The following is a 26,494-nucleotide window of genomic DNA, read 5'->3' on the forward strand; positions in this document are numbered from 1 at the left end:
ATATGAATTTTTTAACCTAGCTGATATCACTTTAGGGTTCAAAAATATGTACATACAATAATGCTGACCAAAGTAAAATCAGATTATATTTTGAAGAGGCCAAATTCAATAAGTAGAGAGTTAATTGGGTGGCTGGCTGTAATATTAGGGTTCAGAAAATAATGAGAGACCTCTAGTTCTAATACTTCCTTCTCTCTGAACTGCCTTTTTGGATATTTCTCCCAGGCCAATAAGAAAGGAGTTTAACACCCTCTTTTCCACAAATGAATAAGGCTTTATTATTAGGAATAAAATACACAGCAAAGGTGAAATTAATAAAGTCAAGGACAAAGGAAATGGGAAAGAGGAAAATAGATAATTTCCCTGACTCTAACAATAACCTATACAATACCCAAAATTGCTTCCAGCTCAGCTAATACATAGGACTGGGTTTAACTCACCACCAGGTGTCTGTAGTTTCTATGGGAGTCAGCAGTCAGTCTCTTTAGTCAGATCCAAAGCGTGAGGAAGAAAAAGTGTGCGAGTGTGTGAGAGAGCATGTGAGAGAGTGTGTCTCTGAGAGTCTCTGTGAGAGAGAGTATTATTTCCTGTTGGGGTCCTCTTTTCTACCTTTTTCTCCTCCCCCAAAGGGGAGGTCCTTCATGTAGTGTGGCTGAGATTGGTTCCCTGTTGATGATGCAATTCACAGCCTCTGAGGACATTCCTTCTCAGGGTTGGCTAAATTTAGACCAAGGTCTGACAGGGTGGGCCATGTGTGGCTCAAGATCTAATCACCTTAAGTAGGTACTTAGTGGTTTCTCATTCACATCTAATTCAAACACTACTAAGTCAATCAAGTCAGACCCCTGGGCATCTGCCAAATTCCATTATTTTAGCACAATTTAAAGCATCAATAACCTTATTAATACATATTTCAATCTATTATAGATAAATGTAAAGATTTACATGAGTTAAAAAAAAAACCCAACTTCTCAAGTACAATTTTAAAAGATATGATGAGAAAGAACTCTCTATCAAAATGAATGGGGGATATAGCATACTAAATTCAATATCCAAATCTATCAGTAGTATGTTATAGAAAAAAGCTAGAGGCATTAAGAAAGTTCTAGACACCAGAAGTTTTGGCACCTAAAAGCATTTTAGTATTAAGTAGTATTTGGTAATAATACTCATGGATATCACTAAAAGATAATGCATTACAATCTATTTTGCAGCTGCATACTAAGGATGACTGAAGTTCTACAAAAAACTTCCAGCTGGAAGCTCTTTATCTATGTTGTCCCCCTTTTTGTACTGTAAGGTATTTGAAAGCAGGGACAGTCTCATTTCTATTGGGTTTTGCAATATTACCAGGATTTTTTTTTGCAAAATTATTTAATAAATACTTTTTGTTAATTCATTCACTCCATTATTAGGAGACCACCACCTATAGTAATAAGGAGATGAGGGTCCCAATGTAATTTACCTTACATACACACACCACACATCAGAACTATTTTGTTCAGTTCTTGTCATATTTTAGGACAAATGATGGTAAGCTGGAGAATACTCCAAAAAAGATAACTGTGAGAAAATAATTATTAATAATTGTAAGGATTGGAATGATGCCACCTGCTGGAGACTTAATGTAGGAAAGCTCCACCATGAGGAGAAGGCCTCTGAGGGCAAGGCCATGTGGCTTTTCTTTGGCATCAGGAAGTGAAGTTTGCTTGTGGGAGGAAGAGGGGGCGAGGCTGACACTCTGTCTCTTTCATATGGACTCTGGTGGAGAGCAGAGATAGGAATGCTCTCTCCCTTTAATAGATAGATGAATCTAGGCCTTTCTCTTTTCACCAAATTCTTATTCTCCTTAACAAATGCTTAAAAGTCTAACTCTTGCTAAAGGTTATAATTTATTGGTGACCACTCATTAGAAATTTTAGACAGACTAGCTAGAATTTTAGCCCCTTATATAATGGATTACTTGGAGGGACCCAGAGATCTTTTTCAGCTCTTTCTCTCCTTCCCCCCCCCCCCCCGCCACCAACCCCACTCTAGAAAGTATAGTTCTTGTTTTATTTTTATTTATTTATTTTTTTTTAGTGAGGCATTTGGGGTTAAGTGACTTGCCCAGGGTCACACAGCTAGTAAATGTTAAGTGTCTGAGGTCAGATTTGAACTCAGGTCCTCCTGAATCCAGGGCCTCTATCCACTGTGCCACCTAGCTGCCCCAGAAGGTACAGTTCTTGAGAAACTTCAGAAGATCTTATCTGGGATATACCCAAGCGAACACACACACACAAAATGGAGATAAACTCTTTTGTCTAGCTCAGTGAAGGATTGATGGGATCAAACTACACCTGGATGCTTAACTTGCCTTTGCCCTTCAGCAAGGATCTTTTGCATACTCTACCCTAATGTCATCTGTAGAGTTCATTTTAATTTAGACCATCCTCAAGTGGTGTCAATCAATGGAATTGAACAATGTGAACTAATTAGTTTTGATCAATATATAATGACCCACCTCTATCAAAAGAGGATGAAACCATTGGCCACACCAGGGACTAGCTCTCTTGATGCATGCTTTTCCTCTCAGAGAGACATCATAGCTCTGATGGCCTGAGACCATGAGAAGGTCAGTTGACATGTCGTCAATTCTTTACTGATATATTATATTAATAAAATAATAATGTGCTTACTTCCAAAATTGTTGCTATAGCAACTAATTGATTAAAACACAAACACACATACACACAAGAATAGCAACTTATCCACAGTTTTAGTTAATTTTTTTTTAAAAGCTCACATAACCATTTTGGTGAAGTCTTCCATCTATGCAACATAAATAATGGTTGAAAGAACTGGGGCTGCTTAGGCAAGAGAACAGAAGATTAAGAGGGAGCATCATATCTGTCTTCTACATTTTGAAGGGTTGTCACTAGAAATAAGAAATTCATATATTTTTCCAGATGGCAGAACCAACATCAATTATTGATAGTTGGAATAAAAGAGTAGATTTAGACCCAATATAAGAGGGAAATCATGAATAATTAGAACTATAGAAGAGTAAAATTATTTTCCCCAGAAGACAAAGTTTTCTTTTTCATTGGAGCAAGAAAATGCAAGATGACCTATTAAGTTTATCATAGATCCTTTTCATGCATTGCATTGGATAAGATAGCATCTATGGTCCCTTCCAGCTTCAAAATTCTGTGATTGTGTGAAACTATCTCTTCAGAAGATTTGTCAGTAGGAATATTATAGGTGTGTCCTGGTATTTCATAGGATCACATATCTTGAGATGAGAGGGAAATCAGAAGCCCTATAGTCAACGGCCCTCATCTTTCCCCTTGATCAAGGTGAGGCCCAGATCAAAGATGCAGAAAGCATCAGAAATGATATTTAAATACATATATTCTGACTCTATTGCCATTTCCTTTTTTTATTGCATCACATAATTAGGCCATGCATTTGTGTCAAGGTTGAATATTTATTTATTATTTTTCCTTCAGTTTCAAATTATCTACTACATGGAGAAACATGTGAGAAGGCATGTTTCTTTTAGTTAGTTCAGCTCTTAGAATGTGATCCAAATTTGTTTCAATAATTTTTGTTTGCATTTTCTGCCACTTCTTGAGTATCTCTGGAAAATTTGTTGTTTTCCATTTTATCTACTAGCATCTCTACAAAGCAATGTGATGAATCATATCAAGTTCAACATAAGCAAAATTGATCTTATTATATTACCAGAAAAATCACTCAAGTGTTGCTAACTTCTCTTTTTCTGTCCAGAGTGCTGGTGTTCTTCTGGGTTCCAAATCTTGAAGTTCTCTGTTCTTAACCTCAGTGTCATCTTAATTCCTTTATTTTCTTTTCCTTCTTACCCCAACTCCCACCTAAGCAATTGACCAGTCTTGTCAATTTACCCCCCACCACCATATCTTTTTCATCTGTCTCTTTTCCTCATTCACAAGATCTGAACCATAATTAAAATCATTATCACCTCAACTGAATTATTATAATAACCTTTTAATTGACTTGCATTCCTCCAGTTTTTCCACTCTCCAATCTATTCATGACATAGTTGCCAAAGTTTAATAAAAATATTCCCTTAAGTCTGAATCTTGGGAACACAGGTTTAAATTTAGAAGGCATATTAGAAGTCATCCCATTCAAATTCCTAATTTTACATATGATGAAAATGAGGTTTATAGATGTTTAATGATTTACCAAAGATTTTACAAGTTCTATATAACTGTGGCAAAATTTGAAGCTAGAACATCTAACCGAAAGATAAATATCCCTTCCACTAAAACACCCTGTCAACCCAGAGAATAGCCTATCAGTGACTTATTATTGCCTCTAACATGAAATACAAATTATTCTTTTTTCCTTCTACTCCCAAGCCTCTTCCAGATATTGTGGACTTTAAAATACTCTTTCTACTGTTCTTTTGTCTTTTAACTTGCCTCAGCACATGAGACCTTTAAACCTTGATTCATTATAGGAACACTGAGGTCTGTTTATCAAAGAATATCACTGTTTAAAGAAGTGACACTTCCCTTCTACTATTTTCTCCTTATTTTTTTAAAGGACCTAGGTAGAAGAAAGAACTTCTCGGAGACAAGATGGAGGAATAAGCATTAAACCCCACAACTCTCCCATACTCACCTTCAAAAAACCATAAAAGAGTTCCCCAAAACAAATCCTGGGACATTAGAGTCAGAAAAAAGACAGGATAAAAGTCTTTGAGCCCAAGAAACTTGAAAGATTGTCATGAAAGGTCTGTCTCACTTGGGTAAGTGGGGAGCACAGTCCAGGGCAGGAAGCATCCTAGCAAACCAGCAGCAGGCCCTGAGCCACACTGTGGTGGAACAGGCAAAAGCCAACAGCAGGACCTCCGCAGACTAAGATCTGCCTCAGCATAGCCAGGGGAATAGGCAAACTTTAATTCTGAGAACCACCATCTGTTTCATTGTAGCCCTAGGAAAATAGGTGTCTGCCAGCCCAATAGGTATCTAAGCAAATAGGCATCTACAGGCTCCAGGTTTCTGCCACATGCTTCACTGTTGCCCCAGGGAAATGAAGAAACACCCAACCTGCCTCAGCACACCCAAGAAACCAAGACTAGGAAAATGACTCAGCACTAAGTAAGACCTGATTTAACCCCTATGACCTCCATGAGCAGAGACAACTCCTACTCCAACCCATTAGCATAGTATCAGACACAAGAGACCCTATGGGCCTCAGGGCAACATCAGTACAATACAAGTTAAAGGCCACAGTCTGCAGCCCCTGGAAGAAGAAGCCTAAGATAGTGCCCTGTCCATCCCAGGAGCAAAGAAAGGATAAGGACAAAAAGATCCCAGAGGAAAAGAAAGGAAAAGGGCAAAAAGATGAGCAAAATACAACAATAGCAACAAGAATCTTATCACTATAAGTTATTATGGTGACAGGGAATATCAAGACACAAACTCAAATGAGTATAATAATGTCAAAACACCAAAATACCTATGGGCAAATCTTCAAAGAAAAACAGGATGTGGTCAAAAGCCAAGAAGTTTCTCATGGAAGATCTAAAAAAATATATTTTTTAATTTAAAAAAAAGCTTAAAATCATAGAAGTAAGGTAGAAGAAAAATTGGGAAAAGAAAAGAGATTGATACAAGAGAATTATGAAAAGAGTCAACAGCTTGGAAAAAAGAAAACAACTGCTTCGAATTTAGAATTTCCCAAATGGAGAAGGAGATAAAAAAATTCACTGAAGAAAACAAGTCCTTAAAAAGTTCAGTTGGCCAAATAGCAAAGAAATGACAAAACTTAATTGAGGAAGACAACTCCTTAAAAGTTAGAATTGGGCAAGTGGAAGTAAATCATTATGAGACATCAAGAATCAATCAAGCAAATTCAATGAGAAAAATAGAAGAAAATATATATCTCATGGGGAAAACAACAACAACAACAACAAAGAACAACAACAAACAACAACAACAACACAACTGTTCTGGAAACTAGACCTAAGAGAGACAATGTCAGAATCATTGGATTACCTGAAATTCATAATCAAAAGGATGACTTGGATAGCATATTTCAAGAAATTATCAAGGAAAAGTGCCCTGATATCCTGGAACACAGGGGTGCATCATTAAAAGACTGGTAATTGTGGAACATGGTATTTTGGAAGGCAATGAAGCTCAGACTAAACCAAGAATCATTTACCCAGCCAAAAAAAAAAAAAAAGGCATCAAGAGAAAAGATGATGAGTAGAAGGAGAGGAGATTAAATAAAGTGGGAGGGGGAAATGACAGAAGAGAGGGCAGATCCAGGGAAGCAATAGACAGAAGCAAACCATTTATGAGGAGGGAAAGGGTAAATGGGGAAAGAAGACAAACAGGAGGAAAACTAGGATGGAAGGAAATATAGAGCTAATAGTCACGAATATGAATGTGAATGGGATTCTCTCTCCCATAAAACTGAAGTGTATCAAAACCCAAAATCTAACAATATGGTGTTTACAAGAAACACACTTGAAGCATAGGGACACACAGAGTAAAGGCAGGAACTGGAGTAAAATCTATTATGCTTTAGCTGACATAAAAAAGGGGGGGGGGGCAATCCTGATCTCAGACAAAGTCAAAACAAAAGTAGAAATTTTTTTCTTTTAATAAGAGAGAAGTTAAGAAATAGTATCTTGCTAAAAGGCACCATAAACAGTGAAATAATAGCAATGTTAAAATATATGCACCAAGTCATATAGCATCCAAATTATTTTTTTTTACCAGCAGGCATTGAGGGTTAAGTGACTTGCCCAAGGTCACACATGTAGTAAGTGTCACATATTTGAGGCCAGATTTGAATTCAGGTCCTCCTGAATCCAGGGCCAGTGCTTTAGCATCCAAATTCTTTTTTTTTTTAATTGAATAGAATTTTGTTTTCCAAAATATATGTAAAAACAAATTTTAACATCAATTTTTTAAAAAATTGTGTTCCAACTTCTCTTCCTCCTCCATTCCCACCCCCCTACCCAGTAGAACTCAAGCATTTCAAAATAAGTTATACATGAGTAGTCATGGAAAACATTCCCACATTAGCTAGGTTGTGAGAGAAAAGTAAAAAAAAAAAGTTCAGATTGAGTAATTGTCAAAGAGGAAAAACTAAAAATAAAAAAAAATGTGTTTCCATCTGTTTTCAGATACTATCAGTTCTTTCTCTATAGATGGGTTGCCATTTTCATAAGCCCTTCAGGGATATATTTGATCATTGCCTTGATGAAAATAACCACATGCTTCCTAGCAGATCATCTTACACTCTTGCTGTTATTTTGTATACAGTATATTTCACTCTGCTTCAGTTCATGTAGGTCTTACCAGGTTTTTCTGATAGTATTCTGTTCTTTATAACCTGTATAAAGTACCTTAAACTTGACAAAACATTTTCTTCATATTAGCCCAGCTAAATAGGTACCATATGTTTTGTCATTATAATCAATCATCATAACTATTTCCCTCCATCCTATTCCCTTCCCATGATATTTATTCTATTTCCTATTATCTTTTAACCTATTCCTCCTCAAAAGTATTTTACTTCTGACTGTCCCCTCCCCTACTTTGCACTCCCTTTTTTTCACCCTTCCTTCCTTATCCTCTTCCCCTCATACTTTCCTTTAGGGTTAAATAGATTACTCCTCCCAACTGGTTGTGAATGTTATTCCCTCCATGAGCCAACTGATGAGTTTAAGGTCTTTGAGATAATTCTGTGTTCCAAATTTTCTTCCTCCCTCTCTCCTCAACCCTCCCTATGAAATCAAGCAATTCAATATGTCATACTTGTGCAATAATGCAGAACATTTTCACCTTCCTTGAAAGTGTTTTGTTTTTACTGCTCTCTCCCCCAATCTGCCCTTCCCTCCTTCCCATCCCTCCCCCCCTTAACATCCCTCCTCTCCCTCAGGGCAAAAATATATTACTATACCTATTTGAGTATGTTTGTTAGTCCTTCTTTGAGCCAATTCTGATGATATTAAGGTTCACTCACTCCCCAATTCCTTCCCCCTCTTCCCCTCCCCTCCATAAGCTTTTTTCTTGTTTCTGTCATGTGAACCACCTCTCCCTAGATCATCTATCCCCTTCCCCCTCCCCCAGTCTATTTGTCCTACACCTCAACCCTATTTTAAAGATGTCATCATGGTGGCACAGTGGACCATGCACCAGCCCTGGACCCAGGAGGATCAAACCGAAATCTGGCCCCAGACATAAGATACCCCACCCCGTCTGCCCCACAAAGAACAAAACATAAATGCTTTACAGAAATCATCCCTTTGTATTCAGTGTGAATTCCTTACTGAAATAGTTCTTATGAGTTGAAAGTATTATCTTCCCATTTAGGAATATAAACAGTTTGAGCTTTTAATATCCCTCATGAAGTCTTTTTCCTATTTACCTTTTTATGCTTCTCCAGGGTCTTGTTTTGAAAGTCAAATTTTCTATTCAGTTCAGGTCTTTTCATTACAAATGCCTGAAAGTCCTCTTTCTCATTGAAATTCCATTTTTTCTTCTCAAAGATTGTGATTAGTGATGCTGGGTATATGATTTTTAGCTGCAGTCCCAGTTCCTTTGTCCTCTGGAATATCATATTCCATGCCCTCTGGTCCTTTAATGTAGAAGCTGCTAGATCATGTTTTATCCTTATTGGAGCTCCACAGTATTTGAATTCCCTTTTTCTAGCTGCTTGTAATATTTTCTCCTTGACCTGTGAATTCTGGAATTTGGCTATAATATTCCTGGAGGTTTTCCTTTTGGTAACTTTCAGGAGGTGATCAGTGGATTCTTTCGATTTCTATTTTAGCTTCTGCTTCTAGAATATCAGGGCAATTTTCCCTCACAATCTCTTTGAGGATGGTGTCTAAGCTCTTGTTTTGGTAATGGTTTTCAGGTAGTCCAGTGATTTTCAAATTATCTCTCCTAGATTTATTTTCCAGGACAGTTGTTTTTCCAAGGAAATATTTCACATTGCCCTCTATTTTTTCATTCAATTGGATTTGCTTTACTGTGTCTTGGTTTCTCATAAGGTCACTATCTTCCATTTGTTCAATCCTAATTCTTAGGCAGTTGTTTTCATCAGACAGTTTTTTAATCTCCTTTTCCATTTGGCTTTTCAAACTGTTGACTTTTTTTTCTCATGACTCTCCTGCATTGCTCTCATTTCTCTTTCCATTCCTTCTTCTCTTTCTCTACGTCTTCATTCTACCTCTCCTACTTTCTTTTCAAAGTGCCTTTTGAGAGCTTCCATGGCCTAAGATCAGTTCATATTTTTCTTGGTAGCTTTGGATGTTGGAGCTTTGACCCTGTTATTATCTTCTTCTTCTGAGATTGTATTGTTGTCTACCTTACCCCCAAAGAAGTTTTTGACGGTCTTCTGCTTTCTCTGCCTACTCATCCTGGTTTACTATTTCTTGGCTTTTTACTCCTTCTTAAAGTGTAGCGCTGCTTCCAGGACACAATGTTTGTGCTACAGCATGGTCCAAGGGTTGATAGGACTTCTCAGCCTGCCTGTCTTGTGAGTAATCATGGCCACCCAGAAACAGAAGTCTGATAGAACTCTGATTCTCTATGGTCAGAAGCTTGGAGTGCTTTTGCCCCTCCTGCACTGGGCCACCACCACTTGATTCAGCCCACTGGTTCAGATCCAGGGCTCTTTGCCCCAACTTCAGTAGGGAGTAGGGAGTAGGCCTACTGCCAAAACCCCTCATCAGTCCATGATTGGAGCCTCAGAAGCTGCTGTTGCTGAAGCCTGTGACTGGCACTGGAAGCACTGTCCCTGGCTGAGTCCAGACAGGGCACTGAGCTGTTCAGCCTAATCAGTAGGTGATCAGAATTGCTCTCTTTTGAGGAGAAATAGTCTCACTCTGTTCTTAAATGCATTAGGCTGCTCTGGGTTTTGTTTTTTTACCGTATTATTTGGGCATGAGTGGATGGGTTTATCTGGAGCTCGTGGGAGTCACAGTCTCTCCTCCGACATCTTGGGTCCACCTACTCTGATTCCAGCATCCAAATTCTTAAAGAAGTTATGTGAACTACAGAAAAAAATAGACAAAGAAACTATACAAATGTAAGACCTCTCAGAATTCAATAAATCCAACCAAAATTTAACAACAAAGAAATTAAGGAAATAGAAATGTAAAAGAGATAACTAGAATAGTAGAAGAGTTACATAGGATAAATCTTTGGAGTAAACTAAATAGAAACAGATAGGAATATATCTATATCTATATCTATATCTATATCTATATCTATATCACTCAGTAGCACATGACACATACACAAAATTTGACCATATATTAGGGAATAGAAACCTGAAGATCAAATGTAGAAAGGCAGAAAAATTAAATTTACTTTTTTCAAAACATAAAATAACAAAAATGATATTAAACTAAAGGTAGTAGAAAGATAGATTAAAATTAATTGGAAACTAAATAATCTTAAAGAATAAGTGGGCCAAAGAACAAATCATAGAAACAATCAATAATTTCATTAAAGAGGACAAAAATGAGAGAGTATCCCAAAATATATGGTATACAGCCAAAGCAGTATTTAGGGGAAAATTTATTTCTCTAAATTCTTACATCAACCAAATGGAAAAAGAAGAGATCAATGAATTAGGCATGAAATGAAAAAAGAAAAACTTCAAAAAGAACAAATTAAAAATCCCCAGTTGAGCACCAAATTGAAAATCCTGAAAATCAAATGTGAGATTAATCATATTAAAAGAAAAAAACCTGAGGAAATAAATAAATCTAGGATTTAGTTTTGCAGGGGAAAATAAGATAAATAAGCCATTGGTTGATCTAATTTTTTTTAAAAGAAGAAAACTAAATATACTGTATCAAAAAAGAAAAGGTTGAACTCACACCAATGAAGAAGGAATTAAAGTGATCATTAGGAAATATTTTGCCAGCTATATGTCAATAAATCTGACAATCCAAATGAAAATGAATATTTCTGAAGATATAAGTTACCCAGATTAACAGATCAGGGAATAGAATGCCAAAATAACCCCATTTTAGAAAAAAAAATTGAACAAATCATTAATGAACTCCCTAAGACCTAATCTGTGGGGCCAAATGGGTTCACAAGTGAATTCTATCAAACATTTAAAGAACAGTACATTCCAACACTATGTAAATTATTTGGAAATATAGGAGGTAAAGGATACCTACCAAACCCCTTTTATGACACAAATATGGTGCTGATACCTAAAGCATAAGAACCAAAACAGAGAAAGGCATTTATAGACCAATTTTCTTAACAAATAATGATGCAAAAAATTTGAACAAAATAGTAGGAAAATGATTATAGCACTATGCCACAAGGATTATACACTATGACCAGATGGGATTTATACCAGTAATGTGGGGTTAGTTCAGTATTAGGAACACCATCAACATAACCATATCAATAACAAAACCACAGAAATCATATCAATAAAGAGTTGCTGAGAAAGCTTTTGACAAACTGCAGGACCCTTTACTATTAAAAACACTAGAGAGGGGCAGTTTGGTGGCACAGTGGATAAAGCACTGGCCCTGGATTCAGGAGGACCTGAGTTCAAATCTGGCCTCAGACACTTGACACTTACTAGATGTGTGACCCTGGGCAAGTCACTTAACCCCCATTGCCCCCCCAAAAAACTACAAACAAACAAACAACACACTAGAGAGCACTGGAATAAAGGGAGACTTCCTTAAGATGATAAACTGTACATATCTAAAATCATCAGCAAACATTGTAAGTAATGGGGAGAAGCTAGAAGCCTTCCCAATACAATCAGGGATGAAGTATAGATGCCTATTATCACCACTATTTTTCAATATAGTACTAAAAATGTTAGTATAGAAATAAGAGAAGAAAAAGAAACTGAAGGAATCAGAGTAGGCAATGAGGAAACAAAGCTATCACTCTGTAGATGATATGATGGTATACTTAGAGAACCCTAGAGTATCAATTATGAAACCCCTTGAAATAATTAACAACTGTTGCAAAGTTGTGGGATATAAGATAAACCCACATAAATCATCAGCATTTCTTTATATGACCAACAAACTCCAGCAGCAAGACTTAGAAAGAGATAGTCCATTTAAAATAGCTATAAAAATATAAAAAACTTGTGAGTCTACCTGCCAAGACAAATCCAGCAGCTATATGAACATAATTATGAATTTTTTTTTACACAAATAAAGTCACATCTTAACAACTGGAAAAAAATTAATTGCTCATGGGTAAACCAAGTCAATATAATAAAAATTATACTGCCTAAATCAATTTACTTATTCAATGCCACACCAATCAAACTACAAAAAAAAACAAGAAAGAGCCAGAAAAAATAACAATAAAATTCATCTAGAAGAACAAAAGGTAAAAAATATCAAGGGAAAGAATGAAAAAAAACTACAAAGGAAGGTGACTTACCAATACCACATCTAATACTATATTATAAAGTGGCAATTACCAAAACAAGCTGGTACTGGCTAAGAACATAGTGCTGAATTTGTTAAATAATTACAAAAATGAAGCAGCTGTTAACATATCAGAAATAATATAAAAATCCTACCTATTCTGATCTAACTTTGAATTCCTATGGCAACAAATTTTTGCTACATGCAATGCCAATGGCCTCTGAATTCTGAAATGAAATTCTTAGCATCTATAATGAGATTCTTTTTCACTGGTTCATAAAAAAATGATTCTTGCTATTTTGAATGGGATTAAATTGTGCAGTATAATAGGAATGTGTATATGGGTTATGTATGTGTGTGTGCACATGTAGACACGCTTTCACCAGCCAGAGATCATCTCCCAAGCTTTTAAGAATCTATTCATCAAAGTCATTGTCTCTTCTCTAACAACACAAAACAACTGAGCCCCAACTGGCTATCCTTGATCTACTTGTTGATAAAAAGCTCAATCATATAAATGATTCGTTATTCATCCACTCCTTGTCTTCCATATACTTAAACTCTGTAGCGATTTGCTCATTGAATCAGACAATGTATGCATGCACATCATTTCAACAAAGCTGGAGAAAATAGTCCACTTCTCCAGGAAAGCCTCATTGTGAATGCTGATCAAAGCAGCAGTAATGTGCAGGCTTGCCTTGTAACCTCTATTTAACTGTGATACTGTCAAAATAACAGGGCTGTGACTTGCGTCTCTCCAAATTATTCCTGTTAATGTAGCCTTTGTTGTTTCTGAAATCATCCTTCAGAGATGATTTTTAGTGACATCTCTGTATACCCAAAGAGCTGAGTTACCCTCTAAATTACATTCACTTGTTCCAAGAAATTAAATTAAGATTCTCAAAACCAGGGCAATGGGATGGTTGAGACTACTGAAGTTTTTATCAAGGTGGAGTATGTGGTGAATACAACATTCTTCAAGGAGAAGACAATGAAGATATCTTCACTCATAATTAAAACCTTACTAATGAAGAAAGAGAGCAAAGTAGGGAATAAGAAGGGTAGAAGTAGCCTTTCTCCTTTTTGTAAAACAGTTTTGTTATTTTGGGTTCTTCAGTGGTGATCCAGAAACAGCTGATTGGTCACAAAAGAAAGCAAAAAAAAGGAAGAAAACAAGTACGTATCAAAGTGCTACTATATGCCTAGGAGTGTGCTAAGCACTCTACAAATATGATCACTTTTGATACTCACAAAAATTCTGCAATGTTGGTGCTATTATTATTATACAGATGGGAAAAATGAAGCAGATAGGAGTTAAAAGTGGATTGTCCAAGATCACATAACAAATAGGTATCTGGGAGGGGAGGGTGGCAGCTAGTTGGTGAAGTGGATAAAGCACCGGCCCTGGATTCAGGAGGACCTGAGTTCAAATCCAACCTCAGATATTTGACACTAGCTGCATGACCCTGGGCAAATCACTTAACTCTCATTGCTCCCCACACCCCCAAAAAAGATATCTGGGCCTGGCTTTGAAATCAGGTCTTCCTCACTCCACATTACAGCCAACACTCTACTTACTGGGTCACCTAGCTGCCTGCACAAAGTATAGTACAGGTTATCAGAAGGTTACTTTCTTATTATTAGCATGACCTTAGTTCTTTCAAGAGTTATCACTATCCCTCCTGGCTTGTAACCTTGGGATCAGCCTGAATGATTCATTATGCCCTTAATCTACTCCACTTAACCCTATATCCATTCACTTATCCAAGTCTTATTAATACTATTTGTTTACTTCTTTCCACTCACAAGATCACCTCTTTGGTTTATTGCAAAACCTAATTTGTCTCTCAAATTCCATTTTCTTCTTTTGAAAGGTACTGAAAAAAATCTTCAATATCAGTTATAGTTATATTTAAGAACACTCAATGGCTTCTTATTATCTCTAAGATAAAATGCAAATTCCTTACTTAGATATTTAAAGCACTTTCTAATCTAGCTACATCCTACTTATCCCATGCCATTTCCCTATGTGCATTCTACAGTCTAACTAAACTGGCCAACTTGCTTGACATTCCATCTCCCAGATCTTTGTCTTTTCAGAGACTTCAACTCCCTCATATCTTGAATCTACATTCTGTGATACACCTTCTATCTCTTCTAATTATTTTCTTCCTTCCGTGCTCAGCCACAGGGAAATATAACCTCCTTGAAGGAAGGACTAGTTTTTTTTCTTGTTATTCTAGTGTTGGTTAATTTTTATTTGTTTGTTTGTTTGTTTGTGTGTTTATTTATTTATTTTTTGGTTAAGTGTCTTCTCATCCTCCCTCTTCCTCTCCCTTTTCCTCTCCTTTTGTTTCTGCTTCTGTTTCTGCTTCTGTTTCTGCTTCTTCTTCCTTCTCTTCCTGCTTTTCCTTCTCCTCCTCCTTCATTATACCCAAAATTTCAAGCTTGATAAGATCTTTCTACTAGTAGTGATGTAGGAGGTGAAAAAAGGGTTAAAAATTGTTTAATAGAAAAACCTAAGACCCAAGGTCTAATTCAGATATTAGCTCCAAAAGGGAGTCAGAACCCAGTTAATGGACAACTTACAAGTCAGGATGCTAAGTTCTCTTACCCATAGAAATCAGTACCCATAATGGGAACAGAGGGAGCTAGGCCATAAAGACCTTAAATAAAATGACAGGGTATAGAAATTCTAATGAAAAATGGGAAACTAGCCATGGGAAACAGAGGCATACCCAGAAAGAGCCAAATTTGTCCCCAGATTCACCTTATGATGCGTAAACCCCCAAAACACACCTCCACTGAAAAAGGTACCTGCCTTGTGGGTTGGCTTAGAACCCTAGGAACTCCAAATTAGTATGGGCCCTGCCCTGTACCTCTTAAAGGTGGAGGATATTATAATGAGTACGACAGGCCTTTCCCCTGTACCTCCCAAAGGTGGAGATTATTATAATGAGAATGATAATCAATTTATCCATACTATAAATATAACTGTATCTTTTTTCACTATTGGAGAGATACCTTTCTACTCTTCTGGTTCTCTCCCTATGGTCACCCACAATATTGCAATAAAATTTTGGAAACTGAGTCACAGTCTTGTAATTCTTTTGGGACGACTCATGATCAATTTGACCCCAAATTCCATCCCAAATCAGTAGGAGGTTTATTCTTTGGTCACTGGACAAAGATATCACATATAATGTATCAGTAGCTAAATCAGTGGACATCTACCTTCTAAAAACTATTTTTAACCCTTTGCTACCCTCTGTCACTCTATCAACTCAGAGTGTGGAAATAATAAGAAGAATCAAAGGACTGGAAGACATTTTGTATATTTTTTGTTTGTTTCAAGAGTTATCACGAACAAAGAATGCATAATCAATTGGCCAGTCTAATTGTGACAGTCCTCTCTGTATTTAGCTTAATTCAGTATTGAGATACAAATGAAAAAAATAACTACCAGTAATGTCTAGGTCTGGGCTCACCACCTATCCTATTGTGATCATCTAGTAACTATCCCTAAAAATGTTTTGAATTCTGCCAAAGAAATAAATAAACAGTCTTTGGATATAAGTGCAAAACATTGGATAAATTCCATGAAATATCATACTTAAGACAAAAAAATTATAGCTGGAAAAATAAAAGAGGTGACCTATTTTCCATAGAATTTATTTAATATGATTAACTTTGAAAGTTAAATGATCTCTTGTGCTGATAACACAGGATTAGTGCTGCCTTTACATTTTTTTGACCTGTATTCAGTCCAATTCATTGTACAGAATGGCACAGATGTTATTGTTGATGTCATTGCTTTGTAATGCTTCTGATTTTCTAGAACAGTCAGTAACTACAGAATCCTAGTTGCATTTACTTTGAAGGGTAGAAGGGGTTGAAGAGAGTGAAGTAGAATGAAAGAAAATTTAATAAAAGTCTCAAGACTCTAACTTCTCATGTAAATTAAAATCTCTTTCGTAGTAATCCCATTTTAATGTTCTCGCTTATTAATTATGGACACTTAACTGTCCAATGCAAGGTTTAGCAACTGAACAAAGGTATCATTGACTTTATTTCTTCTACATTCTTCTACATTCATTCTACATTCTACATTTCTATTCTACATTAGCAACAAAGAAAATAAATCTAACCTTTACAGGTCAGATTGTTTCCTCTAATCTCATGCTTTAACTAATGTTTAAAAAATTGGCACAAACCTCCAGAACTTAGGGTTTGCTTCTAAGTCCTTCTTCATTAAAGTATTCACATTTAATTCAACCATAGCTCTTTTATTTTTTTTCCCTTGAAGTCTAAGAAGATTATGATATTACTTGAACCCAAAGAGAATAGGAAGTCAGGGCAAAAATATGTCTTTCCCTTTAGATAGACATTAAATATATATTACTAATTTCACCATAATAGAAGTTAAAGAATTACCAGCTATATAGCTGAATATCTTACAATGACATCTTCTAACATCTCTGACATCCTCCAAATTACCCAGATGCTGCTATTGCACTGGAAGCCACAGGGTAGGAAAGTGTGATGTTTCCAAACTTTCTCATGAGCATGCATAGCTGTAGGGAAGAAAAGTAAAGAAATCAAGAAGCATAGAGGACTATTTCAGTTCACATCCTTCTTTAGAATTCAGATGCTTTAAGAGAAACGGAAAACATTATTTCGCAGACCAAAGATTATGTGAGCAAAAATTGCTAATCATATGGAAACACTTGTGTTTAAGTTCATCTGGTAAATAAATTAAAAACCTAATTTCCCATAATGTACAAGACTTATTTTGGGAAGAAAAGAAATCCAAAGTCAATGCTTATCATTTTTTTCAAAGAATTGTATTTTTATCACACTAAATTCCTACCCTAGCCAAAAAAGACAGGAAGCACAAAGCTAATGAACATATCTATTGAGTTTGATAGGACATGCAATAAATGATTCAAAGTCATAGCCCCACTCACAGGAATAAAGAAGAGAGCTATTGATCAATACTTGGAGGATAGCATCTGTCATTGCAACAGCATTCAAGTCTGTTGTTCTTTCCATTTACAACTGGTGTACTCATTACCCATACTGTTCTCCTAGTTTTTTTTTTTCTTTTATTGCAATCACATTAGTCTGTACAAGTCTTCTCAAACATCTCTGAATTTTTATCTTTTAACATTTCTTAAAGGCACTTCAATTAAACAACACCCATGTATACTCTAGTCATTTCACAGCCTTGCAATTTGCTCATGATGTTGCAATTTATGTATGTCATGTGTTGATTTTAAATTTATGTTGGCATATAGTATGGAATGTTGGATTATATCTGATTTCTACCAGACATCTTTCTGCATTTTCCCCCAAATTATTTTTTTTTCTATTTCACCCACAAACACTCTACCCTTTCCCCTAGTAACTGGAGTCTTTATTTCAATCAAGCATTATGGTGTTTGAATCTGAATGCTGAAAATTCCATGGATTTCCTGTTCCTTTCCCTCTCTCTCTCCCTCTCCCTCTCCTTTCCTCTGTCTTTTTCTGTCTCTCTCTGACTCTTGTCTGTCTCTCCCACTCATCAATCTCTTACCAATAATACCACATCATTTCAATGGCTACTGATTCATATTGTAATTTGAAATCTGACATGTCTAGGTTTATTTTGTATAGACATTACTTCCTTTGAGATTTTGGAACATTTTTGGTTTTTTGTTTTGTTTGTTTTATTTTTTTAGTGAGGCAATTGGGGTTAAGTGACTTGCCCAGGGTCACATAGCTAGTAAGTGTTAAGTGTCTGAGGCCGGATTTGAACTCAGGTCCTCCTGACTCCAGGGCTGGTGCACTGTCCACTGTGCCACCTAGCTGCCCCAGGAACATTTTGTTAATCAATTTTCTTTTTATATTCTAGCTTTTCAAAATATTACTTTAGTGCTTTGGTTATTGTGGCATTAAAAATTATAGTTAGAAAGTTATATCATTTTAGTACATTACTTAGGACTGCCAGTAAACAATATTTTCTAATTATTTTGATCCTGATTTTAGAAAATAATATTTTAGGGGCAGCTAGGTGGCAGAGTGGATAAAGCACCAACCCTGGATTCAGGAGGACCTGACTTCAAATCCGGCCTCAGACACTTGACACTTACTAGCTGTGTGACCCTGGGCAAGTCACTTAATCCCCATTTCATTGCAAAAAAAAATAATAATATTTTACAGTAGGATTAACATAGTTCCTGGGTATTTCTTGGTAGATAGATTCACAAAGTTTTCCACATATGTTGTTTCCATTCTGTACATTATTTGACTTTCTAACTCTTGCTGGTTTTTCTTGATAATATAAAAGCAAAAATTTAAAATTTAAGTGGATTTATTTATAACCTGTATCTTTCAAAAATGTATTGTACCGGGGGGCAGCTAGGTGGTGCAGTGGATAAAGCACCGGCCCAGGATTTAGGAGGATCTGAGTTCAAATCCGGCCTCAGACACTTGATATTTACTAGCTGTGTGACCCTGGGCAATTCACTTAACCCCCATTGCCCTGCAAAAAAAATGTATTGTATCAATTAATTTTAAATGACTGTGTTTTTCTTTAGAAAAAGCATCAGGGGTAGCTAAGTGGTTCAGTGGATAGAGTACCAGCCCTGGACTCAGGAGAACCTGAGTTCAAATCCAGCCTCAGACACTTGACACTTACTAGCTGTGTGACCCTGGGCAAGTCACTTAACCTCAATTGCCTCACAAAAAAAACCAAAACAAAAACAAAAAGCAAACAAACATCAGCACTATAAAAAGTTATTTGCTTATAACTAATCCCTTAACTGTGTTTCATTTTATTATTATTGCCAATAGTATTATAGTGGATAACAATTAATACTATTAATAATGACAAAAGCAACAATATTTATATAAAATGTCAAGCACTATGATAAGTGATTTATAAATATCATTTCATTTGACATTCATAGCAACTCCAGGAGGTATATTCATTTTACCTTTTTAGACATTGAAGCAAAGAGTGGTTAAATATCTTCTTTACAGCTAATGTCTGAGGCTGTATTTGAACTTGTCTGACACCAGGCCTAGCAAAGTAAAAAAGAAAACAAACATTGATCAATCATCTACAATGTACAATGCCCTCACAGAGAAATACTACCAAATAGCAGGTTCAAGAGAGGTTTTCTGTAGACAGTGGCACCTGGCATGATCCTTCTAAGAGATTTAAGTAAGTAAATGGGGCAGGGTAAAGTCTGTGGAAGGAATGCATTCCAAGCCAAAACTTTAACCTTTGAAAAAGCATAAAGGCAAGAAATAGAACGCTGATCTACAAAGTAAGTAAAGATTGAGCCAAACCTAGTCTGAAGCCAACTAATAAAAACTTAGTTATGAAAACTTTGCTGCAATCCTACCAGGGAGGAACTTTAAATTTCAAAATAGAGATTTTGCAGTAACCAGTTAAGTGGTGCAGTGGATAAAATAACAGACCTGAAGTCCACAACTTCAGTCTCAGAAACTTCCTAGCACTGTTAACCCTGTACAAATCACTTAACATGCTGCAGTTTCCTCATCACTAAAGTAAAGATGACAAAAATAATAGTACCTACCTTCCAGGGTTATATTGAAGATATAATGAAGTGATATTTGTAAAGCATTCTTCAAATTTTAAAGTTTTATATAAATGTTAGCTATTAATATTAATGTTGTTGTTGTTTTATTGTGGCTGCAAATTGGGAGCCAGTGCAGATTCCTGAGCAGGAGAATAACATGGTAAGAAGATTATGTTAGAATGAATGAAAATAGGAACAGCAATTGAGGGTGGGGAATGGAAAAACTTGGGCTGACTATGCTTTAAGCCCTTATTTAAAGGATGATTTATTATACATTATGAATTTCAATGAAGTAAAAGGCATATAACTCATTGACACACAAAATGATAGCATCCCATATAAAGTCATAGTAAATTGTTTTATATGGTTGAATTGGATAGTTTGTTTGAAAAACCTGGCAAAGAGAGTTTTTTCCTTCCTTATCGCAACCTTGATAATGGAATAATTGGCCATATGATTTGTTTATCAGCAATCTGTAGTATTGGTGTTTTTCAAACAACAGTGTATTAATCACTAAAGGAATGCTAACCTCAATATTGATTCTTAGAATTAACTGAGTTTAACAAGTCTTTTGTCATTGACAGTGGGGTACAGTTTCAATGCGTAGTTTAAACCTAAGAAGAAATGCTGAGCTAGATGACTGTTACAGTGTTTTGGAAGATCTGGAATGCTTGGGGGTGGTAATATAATTGCTTACCAGTATCATTTCACTCTTTGCAAGGGTCATGGAACTGAGCTTTTCAGGCTATCAACAGACTTTAAAACAGACTTAAAATAACCCATCCAACATTGAGTTGTGTTGACAGGTCAGGTGGCCATCATTTTTTTCAGACACTTTGGGCTCCAAAGCTAGGATTCCTCATTTCAGCTCATTTGCTGAGATTTCTATCACTCCATCATTTGAGTTTAAGCCTGGTGTCTTGAAATCACATGCTGTCTGTTTCCCTTGACTTAGCAGTTCAAATATTCACCCTGTGCTAAACCAGCCAACTAACTAAATTGTAACTTGGCAATTATCTGGTTAATTGAGGTTGTGTACAAAGTCAAGCCAAGAGGAAGAGGTTTGGGGGAGGTATCAGATTTTGGTATGATTATTTTACTTTTTCTGTCTGAACAAAATCAACTCCCTCTTTTCTCTCTCATTTAACTTTCTATAGGAAATCCAGATGAGAAGTTTTTTTTGTTTGTTTGTTTTGGTTTTTTATTTGGTTTTTTTTTTTTGGGGGGGGACTCCAAGCCACAGCAAGTACAGATATTCTAGCTATTTAATATTTGTTTGAATTATTTGTTTAATTCACCATTCTACCTGCATAGAATTTTCTCTTCTCAAACTTCCCATTCTTCATCCTTAGCTTCCTGTAAAACACAGCACTACCTCATCCAGGAGGTCTTTCCCAGTTTCTCTATCTGCTTTTGCCATCATCTTCGAGAGTACTTTACATATGCCCTGTATTTATCTTATAGGTATCAATTTATATATCTTATCTCCAGCATTAAAATGTAAGCTTACTGAGGGCAAAAATGCTTTTTGCTTTTTTTTCCCTCTCCTAAGCATTTAGCAAAGTGCCTGACACATATAAAAGCTTAGTAAGTGCTTGTTGATTGGGAGATTGCATGTTTGTCTTCAGTTCACTACATAATCCCATTCTCTGAATTCTATGTTTTTGATAGTCAGCATCTACATTAGACACTATCCATTCCAGATGGATGACAGTGATAATTACATATCAGGGACTTAATATTATTGAATTGTGTTGAACTGAATTGTCTGCCTGAATGGTTTCAATTCTTTATATAATCTAGTCCTCTGTTTTCCATGTCACCAGTCAATGACTACATTTAACTCCAGCCACTCCAAATTGATGGCTGGTAAGTATATATATGAGGCATCTGATATATGTCCACAAAACTCCATAAATATTGGTCATCTATAGCCAACTGAAAGAGTAGTCACTGAGACACATTGTCAAAGTTCTTTTTAGTATTAGAATTAGTCACATTTCAAGGTATTTATATTTTTTTCTATTATAGCATATTTATCAGTAGGTCATTGCTATACCATTTAAAAAAATAATACTTTAAAAATTCAAGATAATAACTATCTTTTATTAGGAGAAAAGAGGCAGGATTTAAAAGATATGGGCTAGATCTGTGTAATGCTATTTATTCTAAGGAATCTCTCAGAATCACCCACAGAAAACATCATATATTAGTGTATCATTGTCCAGTCCACAAACATGGGAGAATCAGCAATGCAAATGTTTTTCATCTGTTCATATTTTAAATTCTTAAATATTTTAAGAAATAAAGATAACTATCCACCAAGCAGATATATTTTCAACTGCCATATTCAGTGATAGGTAACATGCTGGTGATGTACTCAGGAAGTTGCTGAACCATTCAGTGATTCTTTTCTCATCTGGAAAATGGGAACAATAGCCAGAATATTTAAAATCACACAGTTGTTCTGAGGATCCCTTAACATCAGGTTTTTGAAAACCTTAGTGTATGATGGATATATGAATATTTGCTGTCATTACATTCAGGTTGTCAGTAGTTTTGAATCAATTAGTGAATGAATGAATGCATGAATAAAAAGTATGTTTGAAGGATTTACTTTATGCTAAGCAGTATTCTAAGTAATTCCAGGGATACAAACATCAAAATAAAGACAATGTCTCTCCTCAAGAATCTTACGTTAAAATATGGGAATGATATTGGGGAGAGGTGCTATTTTCTTTTTCTTTTTCCTTTTTTTTTAGTGAGGCAATTGTGGTTAAGTGACTTGCCCAGGGTCACACAGCTATTAAGTGTCAAGTGTCTGAGGCCAGATTTTAACTCAGGTACTCCTGAATCCAGGGTTGGTGCTTTATCCACTGTGCCACCTAGCTGCCCCAAAAGGTGCTATTTTCTATAAAATTACAGGGAAGGTAACTGGGGTGTACGAACTTAAAGTGACCAACCCCATCAGGAACCAATAGTAGAGTTAATCTGATTCATGTTCTCGAACTGGAAATGGGTGATAAGACTGTGAAAATGATGTGGAGATGACTAGAGAGAAGGGATCAAAGTAAATCATGACTGAGAGCTTTCATATAATTGTGTTCCGGGATAGGCAGTCATCCAGTAAAAGAATGAGATCCCAAAGCTTATGTTCCTCTAGAGCATAGTTCCTGCCAAGGACATTATGGAGGATGAGGTTGAAAAAGAGAAAAGGAAGTTAAATGTGGCTTGGTCTTCCAGAAATCATGTAGGCACCATGTGTCTCAGATACTGTGTGAGTTGCATGGAATACAAATGGCAAAAAAAGTGAAATAGATTAGAATCATGTTAAACTATATTCAACATCACATCCAGGTATCTCACTTTCCTATGTGCTTTCCATTTGCCCTGCTGCTGAAATCATACTTTTTCTTCCTTCGCACATTTTTTTCTACTTCTTTCACTGGGGATAGAAATCAACTCATTAGCAGTGATTATGAAAAAACAAAACAAAAAAACTTACATCAACTAACTGCTTCATGACTCTGTTCTTGATTTCTGTAACTTGCTAGACCAAAATACTCTTCTTGGGCTACTATCATTCTTGTTTATGTGAAGGCATCCCATTAGAAGCTAAGCTACTTGAGCAGGTACTTCCTTGCTTTTATATTGTATTTCTATCTCCAGTGCTTAGCACAGGGTCTAGGAGAGAGTAATTGCTTAATTTGTACACTTTGTTCCTTCCTTCCTTCCTTCCTTCATCCATTCCCTGTTTTATGACTCACCTGATATAACTAATCACAGTGTTATTTAATAAAGTCATCTTTGTTATATATTTCAGGGAATCAAGTGTATTTACATATGTATTATTAAAAACTTTTCAGAGAGCCTTTCAATCAGTTTATCAATGATTATATATATATGTATATTGATTATATATGATTATGTACATAATGATTATATATATTTATAAATCAGTTTCATTACTTTAGAGAAATAAAAAAGGTTCCCATTGTATATATGTGTGCAAATAGACTCTATAGATCTATCTACCTATCATCTATCTATCTATCGAGAAAAAGAGAGAGATAGAGTGTTCTATGAAATATTGTTTACAGATGTTCGCCTGTTTCCTTTCGATAGCCTCATTTATGGATGCTCTCAATGTTTATGTAGATTATCTCCATAAAAATGTTATAAATTGGGGAAATTAGGCATATGTGTTAATAATTATGGATGTTTTCTTGGTCATTAAAAGAATAATAATGACTCTTTTCCCCCCTTATGCCTTCATATACTGCATGAAAGAACTTATTCTTTTCAACCATAGTCTAGTGTAACAATTTTTGCTATCTTCTTTTTCTTTCAATTATATTATATCTACTTTATATATAGAAAATATGATGTTAGTCCAGATGTTGAAAAAAGCTATCTATAATCTGTCTCTCTCTGTCTCTGTGTGTCTGTATCTCACTGTGTCTCACGCTGTGTTTCTGTGTCTGTTTCAGTCTCTGGCTCTGTCATGTTGTCTCTCTCATTTTCTCTCTTTTGGTGTTTTTTTGTTTGTTTGTTTTGGTTTGGTTTTTGTATGTTTTTTTTTTTTTCAGGGCAATGAGGGTTAAGTGACTTGCCCAAGGTCACATACCTAGTAAGTGTCAAATATCTGAGGCTGGATTTGAACTCAGGTACTCCTGAATCCAGGCCCAGTGCTTTATCCACTGTGACACCTAGCTGCTCCCTCATTCTTCCCCCTCTCATTTTCTCTCTCTCTCTTTCTCATTTTTTCTCTCTCTCATTTTCTCTCTCTCCCCCTGCCTCCCTCCCTCCACCACCCACCCGCTCTTATCTGTCTATTCCTTAAAGACATTTTTTTCTCTATTGTCTTCCTTCTAGTTTCAACATTAAATAAACTCAGGGTTAATGTGGCTACGTGTTTCTCCTGCAAACCATTTTAAAGCTTTTTTTTCACTCCATTGTCTCATTATTTTATTATGCAGATTTGCTCATAATTTTCAACCATCCTTCTATATAATATTTTACAAAATAAATGTATTTTATGTCAGTGTTGTTATTGACTTCTACATCTCTCCATTTAGCAAATCAAGTGTCTTCTGAATAAGGGGGGGTGCGATTTAGGCCCTTTTAATTGTTTCATTATGGTAACTGATACACTAGTTTATTTTTTTTATGAAATTACAGATGATGATAGTGACCTTTCCTCTATTTTCTAATTTTCAAAACAAAAATTACTTTATTTGAACATGTTGAAGTTGATTAAATAGTGTAGCTTATTGTTCTCACATATTTGTGACTCTAAGCAAGACATTTAATGTTTTAGTGCAAGTTTCTAAGAGTATAACTTGTAGAACACATGACAATTTTCCTTGGTCAAGGAAATTTTGTCAGTTGGAGGTCCTTACACTAATCAAATGACAGATACATTCAAACACTAAATACACACCAGGAAAACAAACTGTGTCCATTTTTTTTCCCAAATTCTGTTTCTCAGAAAAGTACTCATCATAGATAGACATGAGATTTCTGTATAACACATGAATTAATGACCTTCTCTATTTCATACTTCTCATAACTACTTAATAACATGTTGTTTTTATGATTCTAGGTGATTTTCCATCTTTGTATTAAAATCATTGAGAATCTAAGAGTATGTGGTTTTAATTTGAAGTTCTTTTTAGGACTGTTTTGACTCTTCCTTTGGAAGAATTCAGGATCATCTCCACACCATGATGAAATACTAGAGTAAGACTTGGTGATATTATAGTAACAGTGTTTTAGTAAAGAAACATGCAATGAGAAGTGGAGTTGCACAGTCTTTCCTTACACATGTACCTTTGGTCTTTTAACTTCCATAAATTTTCTATAAAGTATATAGAAGGAAATGTCCATGTGTAATTGAAATCATCATTTCATCTACCACAGGCCCCAGTCTACAACAGTACTGATGATGATGAAGAAGAAGAAGAAGAAGAAGAAGAAGAAGAAGAAGAAGAAGAAGAAGAAGAAGAAGAAGAAGAAAATGGTGGTGGTGGTGATGATCATGGTGATTTTGGTGTTGGTGTTGATGATGATAGCAACTTATACATGCTTTAGGGTTTGAAAAAAACACTTTAGAAATTATCTCATTTGATCTTCATAATTTTTTGAGGTGGGTGCTTTTACTACTCCATTTCAGATTTGGTGAAAACTAGGCTGGTAGGGGTTAAGTAACTTTGTGAAAGACACACAAAAAAATAAGTGTCTGAGACAGGCTTTGAATTCAGGTCATCCCGATTCAATTTCTCTAGCCTCTGCTTCATTTAACATGGACAAGATCTTCACGATAAAATTACACCCTGAGTAGTTCTAATAAACCTGATTTCTTTTCCAATTATGCCATTTTATATTCTCTTTCTCAAACAAAAGTAAGGAAAAATGAAGGAAAGTTTACCAGTCCTATTTGGGAATATATTGTCTGATCCTTATGTTTTCTTTC

Source organism: Dromiciops gliroides, chromosome 1 (genome assembly GCF_019393635.1).
Source record: "Dromiciops gliroides isolate mDroGli1 chromosome 1, mDroGli1.pri, whole genome shotgun sequence".
NCBI lineage: Eukaryota > Metazoa > Chordata > Mammalia > Microbiotheria > Microbiotheriidae > Dromiciops > Dromiciops gliroides.